The following is an 18,615-nucleotide window of genomic DNA, read 5'->3' as shown; positions in this document are numbered from 1 at the left end:
AGTCCAGAAAAGAGAGTATATACATTTGACATATAAACTGTACATTGGAGGAGGTTGGGTAGGTGGGGGGGGGGGGCTGTACATTGGAGGTGGTTAGGTGGGTGGGGGGGGGGGGGGGGGGGGGGTTGGGTAGGAGGGGTGGGGGGGGGACACTGTACAACTGAACAAGCAAAACTGTACATTGGAATATTGACAAGACCATACTTGGTAATTTACTGTACATTGGGGGGGGTTGTGTTAGGACATTTACAGGGGCCAGTTTAGAATTGCAGTCTCCCGTAGGTGTTTTTTGAGAGTGTTTTTGAAAGTGGGTAGTGATTCACATTCCTTTACAGCTGTGGGTAGGGCGTTCCACATTGATGTGGCATAATTGCTAAACGTGTTTAGTCCCTTGTTTGAGCCGAATCTGGGTTTAACATGATTTGTGGAGCTCCCTCTGGTGTTGTGATCGTGGTATTCACTGACCTTTGGGAAGTATTTTGACATGTACATGGGTACCTTGGTCGTGTAGTGTATCTTGTAGACCAGGCCCATTGCAAGTTGCTGTACTCTGTCGTCTACTCTAAGCCATCCTAGGTTGTCAAAGTGGGCAGGGGTGAGGTGGGTTCTAGGAGTAAGGTCAAGCAGTAGTCTGACCAGTTTGTTTTGAGATGTTTGTAATTTTGTTTTTAGCGCCTTTGAGGTGCTTTGGTACCATGAGGTGCACGCATAGTCGTAGTACCCTTGAATGAGTGCTCCTGCCAGAGTCTTCAGGGTATTCTTGTTTACCAGTGAGGAGATCCGGTACAAGAATCGTGTTCGTTGGTTGACTTTTTTTATTACATTGGATGCCATTTTGTCACAGGAAAGATTTGCCTCTAGGATGGAACCCAGGTAGGTAATATCTTCTTTCCTTGTGACAATATTGTCACCCACTGTAACTGAAAAGCCGTCGGTCTTGCTGAGTTTGTTATTTGAACCGAAGAGAATGGACTCTGTTTTGCCCATGTGTAATGATAGTTTGTTATCAGCGAGCCATATGCAGATTTTGCCTAGTTCTGAGCTGAGGGTTTTTTCAACCTGTAACTTGTTCTTGTCAGAGACCAGCAGGACATGTCATTTGCATAAATTAGGAACAGTAGCGGACCTAGTATGCTTCCTTGTGGAACACCACAGCTCACTGTGAGGGGGGGGGATAGGGTACCGTTTACCTCCACCATCTGCTCTCTCCCCTCCAGGTAGGATTGCATCCAGCTCACTGATAGACTATCAAAACCAATTGCTTTTAGCTTGTCAATCAGAATGGTGTGATTGACAGTGTCGAAGGCCTTTTGTAGGCCCAGCATGACCATGCCGCAGTATTTGCCCGCGTCCACCTCTTGTTTGATGTGGTTGTTTAAATAGAGAAGGCATGTGTCAGTGGAGTGGCATGTTCTGAAGCCAGATTGGAATTGGTAGATTAGATTTTTTTCCGCAAGGTATTTTTCGACCTGTTCGTATAAAAAAATGTCCATGACTTTCGAGATGGAGGTTAGGATAGAAACAGGGCGGTAGTTGCCAGGGTCTAATTTACTGCCTTTTTTGTGCAGGGGTGTTACTCTCGCAATTTTGAAGTCCTTGGGGACGTTTCCCTGTTTTATGGAGAGGTTTATTATGTGTGTGATGACTGGGGTGATGGCGGCTGCTGAGTCTCTGAGGAATTTGGAGGGGATGTTGTCATGGCCAGTGGCCTTGTTAGGTTGGAGGGCACTCAGTTTTTTGAGTACCTCATCTGTTGTTACCATTTCCAGTTTGAAGTCGTCTTTGTGGACCCCTAGGTTCTTGTAGTATGCTACTATGTGTTTATTGTGTTCTACCCCATACTGCCCTGAGTGGGAGGGTAGTTTGTTTACCAGTGTTGTGGCTATGTTTGTGAAGAAACTGTTTAAGTAATTGGCTACATCCAGCTTGTCTGTGATGAGCGTGTTGTCCGTCTTTATGTTTATGTTTGAGAATCTGGTTTTAAGTTTTTTACTGCACCCAGTTGGTTATTGAGTAATTTCCAAAGTTCACGTGGTTTGTTTTTGTTTTCCTCGGTTTTGTCATTGATGATTTTTTTTTTTGCTGTTTTGATCATGGAGTTTACGTCATTTCTTAGTCTGTTTCTTTCCAGTTTGAGTTCAGTCACGTGGGCTTGGAGTTCACTGCTCGTGCTTTTGGTAAGCTTTGACTGACTTTTACGAAACTCAGAGCATTTTTTGTCTCTGGTTTTCATAGCGGTCAGTATTTCAGTGTGCATCCACGGCTCAGCGCGATTTTTTACCCTGGTGGTTCTTAGGGGGGCCATGTTGTTTAGTATTGTTGAAAATTTGGTTTTGAAACCAGGCCATGTTTCTTCAACCAGTGTACCATTGAGCTCATCTGACCAGTCCAGACTCTCCAGTTCAAGGTTAAAGGCCTCGCTAGGTTTTGAGGTCTCTAGATGTGACTGTTTTGTGACAGCCAGCCTTTTGTTTTAGCTTTTTGCGGGTACAGAATATCATATAATGATCACTTCTATCTGATCTATCTATCTATCAACCAACCAATAAAAATATCCTCAATTATTTCTTCTATTCTATTCTATGGTTTTCTCTTTCCTGTCTATATGGTGTTGTTAAGGCCACCACAGGCTTCAATGTAAATTAAAGATGGATATATGGTGCAGCCTTATTTTAGACATTACTTCAAACATTTGAATATGGCCTTAGGTTAGTAGCTGTGGACATAATGAGGAACTATATTCACAGAGGCTCACAACTCATTCTTAGCAAGTCCAAGTCAAGTCTCAAGTCTTTGGTCATAAGTCCAAGTCAAGTGTTAAGTCTTTGAGGGGCAAGTCCAAGTCAAGTCTCAAGTCTTTGGTCATAAGTCCAAGTCAAGTGTTAAGTCCAAGTCGTCAAGTATTTGGTTACTGTAAGTCAAGTCAAGTCAAGAGTTTTATTTGTCACGGCATACAAGCATACATTGAAATGCGGGGGGGGGGGGGGGGCATGCCCGCAGCGATTGTGCAATAATACAGTAATAAGAATAGGATGAGAATAGACATTTGTGCAATAATACAAGTAATAAAAATAAGACATAACAGGTATAATGTATACATTTTACAAAAAGCATGGTAAGACATGCTAAGGTCCTGCGATAGTGCAATACACTGTTGGATGAGGCACTGGGTCTTATGTACACTACTATACAATGCTATGCTATACTATACAATCTACAGTTATGCTAGCTTGCTATATCCATCTGTTTACTATACAAGAACCACACCCGTTCTTGTTTTTAAAGTGACCTTTTCATTGTGTAAAGTGAACGTTGAGTGTGAGCGTGTGCAGCATGTGTGTGTGTGTGTGTGTTCATGCTAAAGTGACTGCTAGTGTGTGAGCGTATACAGTGTGTGTGTTATGTGTGTGTGTTGTGTGCTTGTGTATGGAGAGTTCAGTGTTCAAGACTTTGCTGGCCTGGGGGAAGAAGCTGAGCCGAAGTCTCTCTGTCCTACAGTAGTTGCTGGTGTTCGCAGGCGTTTGCCTGACCGCAGCAGCTTGAACAGGCTGTTGTTGGGGTGGTGAGGATCTTTCATTATTCTGCAGGCTCTGGATTTGCCCCTCTTGTTATATAAGACCTGCAGGGGTGGTAGTGCAATACCCGTAGTACGCTCAGCTGAGTGCACCACTCTCTGTAGGGCCTTATTGTCCTGTGCCGTGCTGTTTCCATACCAGGCAGTGATGTTTCCAGACAAGATGCTCTCTACAGTTCCGGAGTAGAAGGACTGGAGTATCTTCCCCGATACTCTGAACTTCCTTAACTGTCTCAGGTGGTAGAGGCGCTGCTTTGACTACTTTACGACTGAGTCTATGTGTGTTGTCCATGTCAGGTCCTCTGAGATGTGGACCCCCAGGTACTTGAAGCTTTTTTATACCACAACCCCATTTTATTTAGGATTTCTTTTGGCGATCCCACACTTAATGTATAGTGTAATTTCAACGTGGAATTAATGAATATCAAAATAAAAGCACACGTTGAACTTGATCATGCATATTTATTATAATTATTTTTATTTCAGCACTATGTTATCAATAATGCACAACCCCACGACCCCATTTTGGGTCACAACCCATAGTTTGAGAACCGCTGCTCTAGCCTCTCAAACCCAGTGTAATGATAATACAATAAGCCAGTAACGTTATGTGGTCAACAATAAACCTGTAACCTGTCTGTAGCTGACGTTAATAATTAACATGGTCTTTCTCTCGGTTTATGTTAGCCAGCAGATGGTGACAGTGGAACGTGGATGATTACCTGACCATTTTCATACATAAAAATAGGGAAACAATGTCCAGGCACGCACTCCAGGTTTTTCCAAATTTATTGGCAGCCTGTAATCATGACGTTTCGGTGTGAACACACCTTCTTCAGAATGGCTTGCATGAAGCATGAAGGGTAAGTGACCCTAGTATATACAAGTCAAACAGGAAGTGACAACATAGGAAGTGACAACACATTCCCACAAGAGATCTGTAAAAAAGTACAAAATACCACTTACAAGCACAACCTTTTCAGAATTATGTAAATCAAAAAGAAGCGTGTAAATAAAAAAGAAACAGTAAATCACAAAGAGATATATCTATATATATAGTTATATATATTTTATACAGAGTAGGCCTACATCTTAAACTCTAAACATAAACACTCATGACCTATATAAGCCATCTTTCAATTATAAATATAAAGAATGATAAATGAAAATAGTAAACAATCGAATGAAATGAAATAATCAAATGAAACAGGTCAAAACATTTTCCTCATTGAGGCCTCTAGGCTCTAGACAATCCAGAAAATGAATATAAAAGCATTCCATTTGTAGCAAGAGCCTGTCTCTGTCGTCACCTCTTGGTGGTCTCAAGACCTTCTCTATACCCATGTATTTTAAGCCAGAAATATCATGTCCTAACTTATTAAAGTGCCTTGCAACTGAAGACTTCTCGTCATTTCTTCTTTTTTTTTTTTTTAATTTTTTTTATTATTGCAAAACAAAACTTATTAAAAGTCAGTACTCAACACACAATGTATAATGAAACTTTCAGTAAAGGTGGTTAAAATATATGCAAGTACAGAAACAGGATAAAACAAAAATAGTCAATAATAACATTTTAACCGTATACCGTGTATATCCAGCGAAGTTACAATTATATAAATGTTAGTATATAATATACCCCTAATACCTATTTTCTAAAACCCTACACACATATGCTCCAGCTCAAATCCCCCCCTCCCGGACCCCCTCTTGGATAGTACCTCCATTATCCCTCACTCCTAACCAGACATCACCATTATAGGCTAGCTTTTATTCTCTCCACCACTTCTAACCACATTAACATTTTGGATTCATTGAGCCCCAGAATTCTTGCTGTTGATATTTCTTGATATATCACATCAAGATATGTAAGAAACCACACTTTCCGGCACATTTTTTCCGGTTGAAACCAACGTGATGCAATCAGTTTTTTAGCTACTGTGATACCCGATAAAACCAATCTTTTTAGTTGTGGGTTCACTGCAAACTCAAAAACATCATTCAATAGCAATACCGCGGGGTGTACAGGTATATTCCAAAATACGAGTATTGATAATTGTTGGGACACATCTTTCCAGAATGCCTTAACTGGTGGGCAGTCCCAATACATGTGCATAAATGTTCCTTCGTCCCCATTTGTACATTGGGAGCATTTGGAGTCTTGTATAAGCCCCATTTTGCACAGCCTTATAGGAGTCAAGTATGTTCTGTGAATATAGTTCAGATTGATTTGTTGATGATCCGGGTTCCTTGATGTAAGTCGGACATTTGCCCAGGCTCCTTGCCAATCAAAGTCATTTTCCAGGTCTGGTATATCCCTCCTCCAGACATTGTCTAGTTGAAGGGTTTCGTACGAGGACGTTAGTAATTGATAATAAAAACCTGATACAAAACCTCCCAATGTATCTCTTTCATAGAAAAATTTGTGGTATCTGTGGTGTTCAATTGGTATGTGTAATGGAACACCGTGAGATCTCATACAAAGTCGTAACTGTATGTAAAAAAGCCATGTGGACTCGGTGAGGTTAAACTTTATGCATATTTCGACATAACTACAGAGGCCCTTGTTATTAAAAATATCCCCTAATGAGTGTATGCCTCTTTCTTCCCATACAGGGAATCTTATAGGTCGTTTTCCCATTAAGAGAGCATTGTTATTGAATATGGGAGTGTGATTATGCCATACTTGATTGTTAGGAAATTTCCTTTGTGTTTCCCGCCATGTCCTGATTGCGTGGGTTATTATTGGGCCAAATTCTCGCTCACAATGCTTGATTGAAAGTTTAGTGTATGCTATGTCTTTCAATCTCTGTGGGGCTACTATGTTTTCTTCTAATTTTCTCCAAGATACCAAAGCCTCGGGGTCAAACCATATCTTCTTCAATGGTCTTAATGTGAAGGCATTAAAATATTGTAAAAAATCTGGGACTGCCATGCCACCGTCTGCTTTACTTCTCTGTGCGGTGGATCTTTTTATGCGAGGTGGTTTGTTATTCCAAATAAATTTGTATGTGGAGGTTTGTAATCTTTTCCAGTAGCCCTCTGGAGGAGGTAACGGAAGCATTGAGCTGAAGAAATTGATTCTTGGTAATACATCCATCTTAACTATTGATACCCTTGCCTGTACTGAGTTTTTAAGTTTTGCCCACCTGTCCAGGTCGTCCTTGATTTTGTTCTGTATTTTTGTGTAATTGTGCTTCACCGTTTGTCTTATGGTGGGGAATATTTCCACTCCCAAGCATCTGAAATGTTTTACCATCGGTATCGCACCTGGGAGGGTTATATCTTTTTTTGCAGGGGTGTTAAGTGGAAGGAAAGCCGACTTCGGCCAATTTATCTTAAATCCCGATAAATCACCAAAGTTCTCAATCAACTTGAGCAGATGAGGCAATGTGGTGTTGGGGTTTTGCATGAACAATATTACGTCGTCCGCATATAAACTAATTTTTTGTTGTGTGCCCTTGATTACGATTGGTTCTATGGATTGGGATTGTCTTATATATTGTGCTAAAGGCTCTAATGATAAATTGAATAGTCCGGGACTAAGAGGGCAACCCTGTCTGGCAGAGCGTGATACCGGAAAGATTTTGGAGATGATTGTGCCTGTTGTAATCATGGCCGATGGGTCCTTGTATAGTACTTTAATCATATCAATAAAACCTTTTCCTAACCCCATCCTTTCCAATACTGCCCATAGAAACGACCATTCCAACCTGTCAAATGCTTTCATAGCATCCAGGGATAGTATCGCCTTAGGTGTGATGTCCTCTTTGTCTGTATCTAGTACGTGCAGTATTCGCCTTATGTTATCATTGATCAGGCGACCTTTTATGAAGCCTGTTTGGTCCGTATGAACTAAAGACGTCATATGCTTTTGCAATCTGATGGCTAATATCTTAGAGTACAGTTTGACATCGGTTCCGAGGAGGCTTAAAGGACGGTAACTACCGCATTCAGTGGGGTCTTTGTCTTTTTTGTGAAGAACTGAGATGAGTGCGGTATTTTGGTGTTCAATGAAGCTTCCCTCTTTGACTGAGTATAAGATCATATTTAGTAATAAGGGTCCAAATATGTCATTTCTTCTTATAGAACATTTGTGCTCCGAAATTCAATTATGTTATGTTTTTCCAACATAGTAAAGGTTGCAAGGACATTTAAGCAAGTAAACAACAAAATCAGAATTAAAAAACCTCTAACAGCGATACTCCTACCTGTACTTGGTTGTAAATAAAATTTCTCTTTAATCATGCTATGACACTGGGTACAAGACAAACATGGAAAATTGCCATTTGGAATATTAGCCATAAAATGGGTAAATTTTTTGGGAAAATCTGTTTTAACTAACTGGTCCCTTAAGTTAGGTTGCTGTTTGTAGAAGTATTTGGGTGGTTCCTGGAACACACCTCCGATCTTAGGATCTGACTTTAAAATGTACCAGTATTTGTTCACAATATCACGCATATCTCTAGAAATAGGGCTGAAGGTGGACACCAATGCTACTGAGTTGCTTTTTACTTTGTCTTTATGTGTAAAAAGGGATTGTCTGTTTATCTGTTTAGTTTTATTAAGAGAATTCTCAATAAGGGCCTCACTATATCCTCTAGATCTAAAGTTCTGACAAAGCTCCTTGGCTTGTGTATCAAAAATGGAACTCTTCTAGAGCCTCTTTAGTGCCTGACCATACAAAAAATAAATCATCAATATACCTCCAATAGGCTTTAATGTGTCCAACATATGGATTATTATTGAAAATACATTCAGACTCAAACTTCGACATAAAACAGTTGGCCATATTAACCGCTACCGGGCTGCCCATAGCTAGGCCTCTTTTCTGTAAATAATATTGATCCTGAAAACGAAAATAATTCTTATTAAGGACTTCCTGAGTCAATGATATTAATGCCTCGGTAGAGGGATGTAGCTCTATTCTCTGATCCAAATAATATCTACATGCACTTAACCCATCAATATGTGGGATGCTAGGATATAAACTAGAAACATCCATAGTACACAAAATATCAGTAGCTTCTATACTGCACTCATACAGTGACCGGCAACATCACCTCCTGGTTTGGGAATAGCACTGCACAAGACCGTAGCAGACTACAAAGAGTGACACGTTCAGCCGAACGCACAATTAGAGGGGGGCTTCCCACCCTCCAGAACATTTACAACAAGCGGTGCAAGGGGAAGGCTAAGAGAATTATTAAGGACTCGAGCCACCCGAACAACTGCCTCTTTGAACTGCTGCCGTCAGGCAAGCGATACCGGAGTCTTATGGCGAGCACAGAAAGACTCAGAAGGAGCTTCTATCCCCAGGCCATCAGGCTGCTAAACGAACAATAATCGCTAAACGAACAATAATCACTATGCAACAACCATCAAATGCACACAGCACACACACCCACACGCACACACACACTCACTCAAACAAACAACACACTGCAGCACCCACTCTCCACACTTTAGATCACACAAACACACTTACACTTTATATTTATTGATAAAGGATTTGCACTACAACTCGTACACCTACTGTGAATTGTACCTAAACTGCACCTCGTCCATTTATGCCTTGCACTATATAGTATTGTATATTAGTACACTGCACAGTATTGTATATTGTATGGTAACTACGTCTACGAACATTGTACATATGTCTAAACTGAACACTGTGACCTCTTTTTTTTTTTCTTCTAATTTTTACTATGTTTTTATTTCATACTTATCTTGTCATGCACAGTCTCTGGAGCGCAACAGTAAGAAGCATTTTGTACAAAAGTATTCTGTACTTCTGTATGACAACTATTAAAGAAACTTGAAACTTGAACTTACTTAGAAAGTCGGTAGTGTCCTTTAAATAACCAGGTTGTGCTGCAGCCAATTCTTTAAGGTGTGAGTCAACAAATTTTGAGATAGGTTCTGTAAGTGACTCGATACCAGCCACAATAGGTCGACCTGGTGGGTTATGAAGATCCTTGTGAATTTTGGGCAAATAACCATGGCAAAGCTAGCACTCTATGCGAACAAGTGTGACAAACATACAAACACACACTCATCTTAAAAATATTCAGCGAATGCCAATTAAGTAAACCTCCCTTAGCTGCAAAGCTAGTAGTGAGCTAACGTTAGATAGCTGATGCTGAACTAACCATGTTTGCTAACCACCCATAGGTGCTAACATTAACTTTCACAAGTGGCTGACCTAACACACTTTCAGGTGCCTGATAAAGTTTGATATGGTTGATCCAGCATCCTTCATTTGGATACCATAGACGTTGAAGTTATTATAGCCAAAGTTTATGACAAATGGCACAGCAGCCACTGTGTGCTAGCCACTGCACAGGATTTCAGCACCACTGGACAGCACCCTCCAATCATGGTGTTGTTGCTGCAGCTTACATCTGTGGCCATGCGCACACGTGATAATAAGGTAGGGAATAAAACATTCAACTCGTCAACATTTCCTTAAAAAAATTAAATAATAAAGACTGTTCACAAGTCCCAAATCTCGAGTCCGAGTCGAGTCTCAAGTCATATGTGTGTGCGGCTTAAATGCGACTCGAGTCCAAGTCGCAGACTCGAGTCCCCATCGCTGCTATATATAGTTAAAGGAACACGGCAAACTTTTTTTTTTAACAATGTATTTATTGGGTTTTAGTTTGCAAATTACAACATGTATATCAGCAGAGCAGTATTCAGCAAACATGTTCACCCCGTTACACGCCAACCTTTTGGGAAATTCGCTTATTTGCCATCTACCCTGGAGTTAGACAAGCAGATACATACCCTTTTCTTCTCTGTGCATGCATTAGGCTTAGGGAACAGCCGCACCGTAAGCCTATCTTAGCGTCATTCACTGGAAGTAGGTGTGCCAGTGTAGCCTAGTTCCCAACAGTCACGAAATACAACTCCAAAACTGTCCTGTAAACGTGTTGTGACTAAGGCTGGGCGATTAATCGATTTAATCGATTAATTCGAATGAATGATTTAGGATGAAAATCTAAATCGATAAAAAAAAAATGTAAACTTATTTCTTTATTTTTTGAGTCACCTTTTATTTTACAAAAAGTGATGTTTGGTGAAAGTTAGATTTGCACTTTATTAATCCCAATAGGGACATTCATTCTTGTTTGATGATCAAGAGGCACCTTTTATTTGTTTTAAGTGAAGTTTGGTGAAAAAGCAAGTTATATTATCGTATAGCTTACGCTCTGCTCGTAGTGGAACCTTATCCCTTTCATTCTATTTCTGAATAAAATGTCTCCACATGTACACACCCATCCGCCTGGCCACACCCACATCCCCTCCTCTACATAAGTGGGGACGTGGCCATACTAACAGCTCCTTCCCTATTTTCATCACCGACAAGTGTCTGTATACACCACTTGAGTTTAGTGCCGAAATAGTTGTTGGAAAGGAGCTACGTGGACATTGTATCTTATTTTTCTCTCTCTCTCGCCAATTTACGAGAAAAGCTAAGACATAATGTCTGCACCTTCGGAGGGTTCGAGCGCTCACAACGTCACCCTTCACCAGCGCTTCTCCATTGCCGCGTCCTCCGTGCGTCGTGGGGCGTCTCTGGCTCCGCGGTCGTGGCAGCCAGGTGCGCCTGGGCGGCGCCCGGTGGTGAGTTTGCCTCTCCGAGGGGCCGTTGAGCCGCCGTCTCCCGTGAGATGGCCTGGTTCCGGCCCTGGTTCCCCCGCCAGTGGACAGTCGGCCGACAGGCCGACAGCTCCTCTGGTGGCTGGGGATTTGCGAGGCAGACTCTTCGCCTCTGCTCGCTCCCGTCGTAGGGCGGCGAGCTGCAGGGGCGAACGGCCAGGCTTTGAGGTTGTGCTGGAGCCGGACGAGAGTGCTCTTGCCTTGTCTCCATTTCCGATAGAGACTGAGGATCACATGGAGGGGGCGTGAGCGCTCTTGTTCGATGCCCCAGTGGAGACGTATCATTCTCCCCCTCGGGGTGTGGCAGGGAGTGTTGCGTCTCCTTGGGGTCCCTTGTTCTCCGGTGTTGGGTTAGAACCTCCGACCCTGAGACAAGATGCCCAGCTATCTGCCGCGTCGGATGGTGGCGCCCCACATGGCAGCCTCCCGTACGCGAGGGACGCGAGTGTCGTGTAGGGAGGTACGCAAGGGGAGTTGCTTGCCTTGTTCCCCGAGCTCATAGCGGCCGCCGCAGCCGCTAATGGCGTGGTGATGCCGCAGCCTCTGCCTGCACCTGTTCCTGATGACATGATAGGTCATCTCTGGCAACGTCGTCCTGTGAGAGAGACGGGCGTTGTCTGCCCATTCTTCCCATCAATGGAGGCTTACGTGAAACAGGGACAGGTAATCTCCCGCATCACTGGCCTTACCCCCGCCTACGTGCCAGTCACGCGGGTGGCGGGTTTGTCCAGGGGCTAAAGGATGGGGTGCCTCGGCTTGATAGCCCGATGGCATCCATACTTTGTCCCAAAATGGTGTGGGAGCCGTTGCGAAAGCCGGTTCCCCAAGGGAAATCAGCTAGGCAGATGGCTAATTGGAGTGACCAGGCGTACATCGCCGCGACTCAGAGCCTAGCTGCGACTTCTAACATCACGCAGCTAGCGCGCTACATGTTGGGGATGATGGTGGGCGGGTCGGTATTGGATGACCATCAGCAATATCTTTACGCCCAGGCGGCTGGAGCCATCCTGCACCTTACCCAGCTGCAGGCGATAGCCGCCGGGAAGGAGCGCGCCCTGGCCACTCTATCCCAGCGCCACCTTTGGCTGGAGCAGGCGCGGGTGCCAGAACAGAAGAGGATTCCCCTGCTCCCCTGCTCACCTCTCCGATGCTGGGCTGTTCGGGTCGGCCATGCAGCAGATGACGGCAGCCTGCAGAGAGATGGAGGAGGAGCGCTCCCCAACATATCATTTTTTGTTACTAAATAAAAGGTCCCTCCTGGTGGGGGACTGTTTTTTGTTATAAAACTGTGTGTTTATTCACTATTTATATATTGGGGATACGATGTGTAAACCTACCTGTGGGGTTGTGTGTTTGCTTAAGAGAGTAGGACAGTTTCTTGTAAATTGTTCTGGTCGCTATATATATGTGTGCTTAGCAAGGCCTGTGGCTAGCACTCGTCGAAAGACTTGTCTTCCCTCATCATGAAGAAGACTGTGTTCTTCTTGCAATAGTAAGAGTGAAATGTGTGTATTCTGTTACGTTTGGGAAACATGGCATAGAGTCCACAACCTGGTTAGAGTGTTTGCCTACAGAAGTATTCATATATATAGCTTGTACCAAGGTCTTGACCCTCTCTTTAAACGTCTGTGTTTTTCTTTACTTGGTGAAGTACATAACCACGGGTGACGTGTTCGCACATGAGCCTAAAGCCTTAAACGAGTTTATCGTCTGTGGCTGGCGTGCAGTTGGTTGAGCTTATCCTAGTGGATATACGCTTTTCATGTAGCATGCTAGGTAAACTGGTATCATCGCTGCTTGTTTGTTTTCATCGTATCCGGGGTGTGGGGTCATGAGGGGGTGAACTGATAAACCCCTCCCCCCCTTTTTTTCTGGTTGGCCAGGGGGTTGGACCTCCTGTCCTTCGGTTTTCCTGTCACGCTGTTGGGTCAGCGCGTCACAGGGTAGGGAGAGGGGGGGGGGGGGTAGTTCCCTGGTCCCACGCCATATTTGGGCAGGTGGGTCACGGAATTCCCCCCGCCATAGAGTACATCACTGGGCGCGTTTCTATTGGTCGTGAGACTTCCGTGAGTTATTTTCAGGCTTCATGTTGTGGATTGCTGTTATTGTCAAGATTGGGTTATGCGGTGCGTGAGAACTTTGTTTTCTGCTCTGCGCTCTGTTGCATATGTATTGAGCTTTTGGTCACGTAGCTCAATGTTACATATATCTTTTCAATTATTACTCACATGGGAGGTCTCTCTGGGGGTTCCCTGTCTCCTCTCTTTTATACAGAGCAGGTTTTTAACAGGGGTGTTTTCCCCTCAGACGCGTCATATGGGACCCATATCTGTGTCTCTTGGCCAGCTTCCTGCTGCTCTCCCAGGCGGCTTGGAGGGAACGTTATCTGGGTTCTTGTTAGAATTACCATTGATGTGTTTTGGGTCTCGACGTGTACATAGTGCTGGCCCTGGGTGCTTCTGTGTGGAACCACGCATGGGCTGGCGCGCCTTGGTTGCTCATCATGGAAACTGCGTTTTTTATGGAGCAACTAGGATGGAGATTTTATCTCTTCCGAGCGCCAGTGTACTAGGTTAGTCTCGACGAATTCTCATTCATCTCTGGGGGGAAATGCCGGAATAGATCAAAGCATTGGCGGAGGGGTCTCACGCCCTTGGGGTGGGCCACCGGGCGCGGTGCATTCATGTTCTGACCGTCTTGGTTGCGCCCTCTGTGATGTTTTAGATCGACACGCGTACTTACCCCCCTCCTGGGACTGGGGATGGCGGCGTGATTAGGACACGGTACTGGTTGTGGTCGCGCCGGACCAGGTCAGTTAACCCGTTGTCCACCGGGGCACAGATCTGCTGTTCTGGTACCCTGAAGGACTTGTGCTTTTTTGGGAAGAAAATGCCGGGTTGGCCCGGGCGTTGCAGGGTTTGATGTTATGGAGGTGTTTCGTGGTTATGTCACTGCGTGTTATCCTTCACTGTTGCTTGGTCCATATTGTGTTGTACCTTGCGCTGTGCTAAGGAGCCTGGTCCTTCTCCATTCTTTTTCGCCCCTCTCTTCCCCTGCTTGGCGGGGCTGGGAGGGGGCTGTCGAGGTGGTTCTTTTGTATCCCTCTGGCATCCCTGTGTACGTCCCGGTCCGCCGGGCCCAGGTCCGGACTCGTTCTCGTCGACCTGTTGGCCTGGGTTAACCCCTTCTTGAGAACTGAAACACTTGTACTGCTGTATAGCCGGTGTATACCCACAGTTGTGTTTCGGAGTTTTTTCTTGGGGGGGTTATCGGAACAACCGCCTCCTGTTAAACTAAACATAGGGAGGTGGTTGGTTCCCCGGTGTGTTGATAGCGGAGTCGACTCTCGGGTTAGGCCGGACTTGACCCCGTCTGCCTGTGAGTGTGCCCCCGCACCTTTCATGACGTCTGCCAATCATGTCAGCCTTCTCTGCCTCGGCCTCTCTAGGGGGTCGGGTTTGTTTGTGGAGGCTGCGACATGGTGCACAGCATACCGAACGCCCCTTCCGCCGGGGTGCTGTTCTCAGCAGACCCCTTAGGCGCCTGTCTAGTCCGCAGTGCTCCGGGCACAGGTCGAGTTATGCTTTTGACCTGTTGCCTGGATTGAGGGATCAACCTCTTTGAGGGTTGTCTCCCCCGTGCGCTGCCTGGTCCCACTGTGTTGTGGGGGTGTAGCCTCTTTGGAGTGCTTCAGGGTGGCGTGCTGTAGGGGGGAAGGGCCTGCTCTTGGATGGGCCCTGTCCGATATGCTGGTGATGTGGGGGGTGGTGTCACTAGTGACCGTCTGGTGGGGTCTCGATGCTGCGGCATCGTTGGCCTCACCAGGCCCCCTTTCCGGGGGGTCCTGACCCTCAGGCTGTTCCTGGAGCTGGGTCCTCCTTCGCGCTCCGCTGCTACGGCCTTGCCACAGGGTTGGGTTCTTGACCTTGACCCCGTGTTGTTAGGGATTGTAAAGTTTTTTTTCTTCCCGTTCGTTCCCTGGTGGCATGTGGGATGAGCGCCTATGTAGTCGCGGGTTCTTCTGTGTGAAGGTAAGTCCCACAATCTGCTCACCCTGTGCGTTTGAGTTGCTAAACCCTCTTCGCACAGTCGGATCTGATTCCCTCCCGTCCCCCTCTAGGGGGGTCCGGGGGCTCGGGTCCTCCCCGGTTCTGCTGGTTGTGGGGGGCCTCAGCGGGTACATTTGTCGAGCTTCCGCTCTGCTCAGCTCCTGTGTTCCACTACGAGCAGAGCGTAAGCTATACGATAATATAACATACGGTTATCCTATAACCATAGTTATATGAGTATAGCGATATTATGAATTTTTTTAAGTGAAGATTGATGAAAGTTAGGTTTGCACTTCAAATTCATTTTGGTTTGATACATTTTGTGTGTTAAATAAAAACAAAGGTTATTTGAATGATTTCCTTTGCGTTTCTAGTTTTCAAGAGAGAAAAAAATCGATTAAAATCGTAAATCGGATAAATTCTTTTTTATCTGAGTATTTTATTTTTAGGCCATATCGCTCAGCCCTAGATGTATTTACCACGTGGAGAATTATTACATTTTTTGATATTTTTGTTTTCTGAGAATTTTCGTTTTCTAAGCAGAACTATTCTTTGCCGAAACACTGCTTGCTGGGCGCAGTGATTTCCTCACCTCAAAAGCCCTGTTGTTTTTTGCATGCACAGAGAAGAAAATGGTATGTATCTGCTTGTCTAACTCCAGGGTAGTTGGCAAATAAGCTAATTTCCCAAAAAGTTGCCGTGTTCCTTTAACGAAGCGTGGGAACAAATGTTATTTAACTGACAACATTTAACTTTACTTTTAGGACTCGAGGGAAGCAGGTGGAACGCTGGGTTTTAGACTGAAATGGAACGTTCTAGTGGTTCTAGTTCTTTACTGCGTTGGGAAGTGAAGTAGAAGTCATTCTGGAAGGATTTGCCTGCCCTGGGACATCAGGTCTGAGCCTTGAGTAACTCATGGTTAATTAACTCTTAATTAACTCTTAGTTCCTCCTTTGTTTCTAGTTACTTCATTATTATCATCATTATTATACCCTCAAGTGTTTTCAATATTTACACTGCTGTAAAGTGGAATATCAGTGGCTACTGATCTAAGTCTTTTTTTAACCAGCAAGTGGCGACAAAATGTCCTGTCATGTCCCGAATTTAAAGTAGGTTTGTGGATTTACTCTGCATAATTTAATTATTAAAAAATTGTGTGTGTGTGTGTGTGTGTGTGTGTGGGGGGGGGGGTGTGTGTGTGTGTGTGTTAGACATTATGCATATTTGTGTGTGTTGGCTAGGGTGAGAGTGTGGAGAGTGGGAGAGAGAGAGAGAGGGGGGGGTAAATGAAAGACAGGCCTACATTAGAGAGACAAAGAACAAGAGAAAACGAGGGAGCAACAGGCGAGAGAGAGATAGATTAGAGAGAGCAACAGAGAAAAAGTGGAGAGAGAGAGAGCGGGGGAGGGAGAGAGAGGGTTGTTATTGGGTATAGGACCCGGTTTAATCCATGTCTTTGAAACCAGAACTTGTGTGTCATTCATTTCTAAATCACATTCCCACCGTAGAGCCTACTGCCAGGACGAGGGGAAAACTAATGCTTCTAATTTCCTCAGGCAGTGAAATTCCAAATCATAGCAAATTCTAAACTTGAGTTTTGGCTCACATTGTTCTAAAAAGGCCAACATGGTTCCAGGAAGTAGAAATGGAGTTACTGAGGACTTCAAATGTTTCCCTCAGTGTCATACATTAACCAGGATATCCCAGGTGTCCAGACTAAACATATTCATGACCAACTAAACATATTTATGATGTGGAATTGAAAGCCCCCGTTAAATTAGCCTGTATCTTTTCCGATGACATTTTTTGTTCCTTCGTAATCTTTATTTACCCAGGCAAGATTTCAGTTTAATTTGCACACAAAGTTATGCCTAATCTATACTCAGACATCAAAGTGGTTGCAAAGGTTGCGGCACGCTCCCGCAAATCGGCTATCAGCTACATGCAGCTGACCAAAACGCGCAGCCCTATAGAACTGTCAACCTGAGCTGACATGACGCAGAGCTGACATCACGCAGAGCTGTGATTGGTCGCTGCCCTGGGCCAAGTACGTGTTCCTCTGACATACTTCCGTATTTACCATTTATCATCTTGGATGCTTGGTCGGAGCATTCCATTATCGATCATGATTATAACTACATTACAAACATGCAAGTATGTCAGTCTAGCTCCCAGATGGGCAACAGCCGACATTGACTCATATCTCTCGGCCTTTATACACACTCACCTTGGAGCTGCCCAGTAGCCTACTGATAAATCCTGTGAAAGAGTGATACAGAAAAAGAGAGAGACAGAGAGAGAAAAAGAGAGAGATAAATAGAGACATAGGGAGATACAGATAGAGAGAAAGAGATATAGAGAGAGCACCACGCAGAGAGAGAGAGATACAGAGAGGGAGATAGAGCTGTTTGTGTTTATATCTTTCAAGGCAGCACTCATTCATCGCTTTAATCCAGTCTATTCCTCCTCTCTCCCTCGCTCTCTCTCTCTGCCTCGCATCACTTACACACACACATACACACACGCATACACACACGCATACACACACGCATACACACACACATACACACACGCATACACACACACATTCACACACGCATACACACACGCATACACACACACATACACACACGCATACACACACACATTCACACACGCATAAACACACACACACACACACACATACATACACAGAGACGAACACACATACAGTGGGGCATTCCAACATGACCTCACTCATTCCTACATTCATTCACACATTCCTCTGTCTCTCCTTTGTTTAGTAATCAGGCCAGTGTCTAGTTTAATAAATGTAGGCTAAAATAACTAATGGTCTACAACCTGCAGCCTCAGGTGAAGGTTAATCATTACTGTTTAACTACCGGTGTGAATCATTCTCTTCCCCCACTAAGATTATATACCTGCTGGGATTTGAACTGGCGACCTTCAGGTCATGAGCCTCCTTATTTAACTTGATTTATTTTTATTTTTGAAAATATCATATAAAACATTTCCCATTCAAGCAATTCATACAAGTAAAGAATAAAACAAACATTCACAAAAAAAAGAAAATACTCACTTTGAGGCGGTTTAACATAAAATAAAGATCTCTCATAACTCATTAGAACATCAAATCAAATAAACCAAACCACCACTGTTTCATAGGGAATACAATACAGTAACAACCATGGACAGCCCTGTGTGATCCTTATAGCTTAAACCAGTCTAAAGAGTAAAGAGCTAACCTCTTACCTCCTAACTAGCCCCGTTTAGCCCTAGTAAGGGCTTGTGTCGGCCGGGGACGTTTTATGAGTTGTCAGCTCCTTTCTG

At 44.2% G+C, this 18,615-nt stretch overlaps 1 long non-coding RNA gene across 1 annotated transcript in view; it reads left to right on the top strand.

The window, feature by feature from the left end:
* The window catches only part of LOC311241950, a 34,007-nt gene that overhangs the window by 725 nt on the left and 14,667 nt on the right, over positions 1 to 18,615 (top strand). The gene's annotated exons all lie outside the window — the stretch shown is intronic.

This window comes from Notolepis coatsorum (assembly GCF_963971535.1).
Source record: "Notolepis coatsorum genome assembly, chromosome: 15".
Lineage (NCBI taxonomy): Eukaryota > Metazoa > Chordata > Actinopteri > Aulopiformes > Paralepididae > Notolepis > Notolepis coatsorum.
This window is presented reverse-complemented; position numbering and strand designations above follow the sequence as displayed.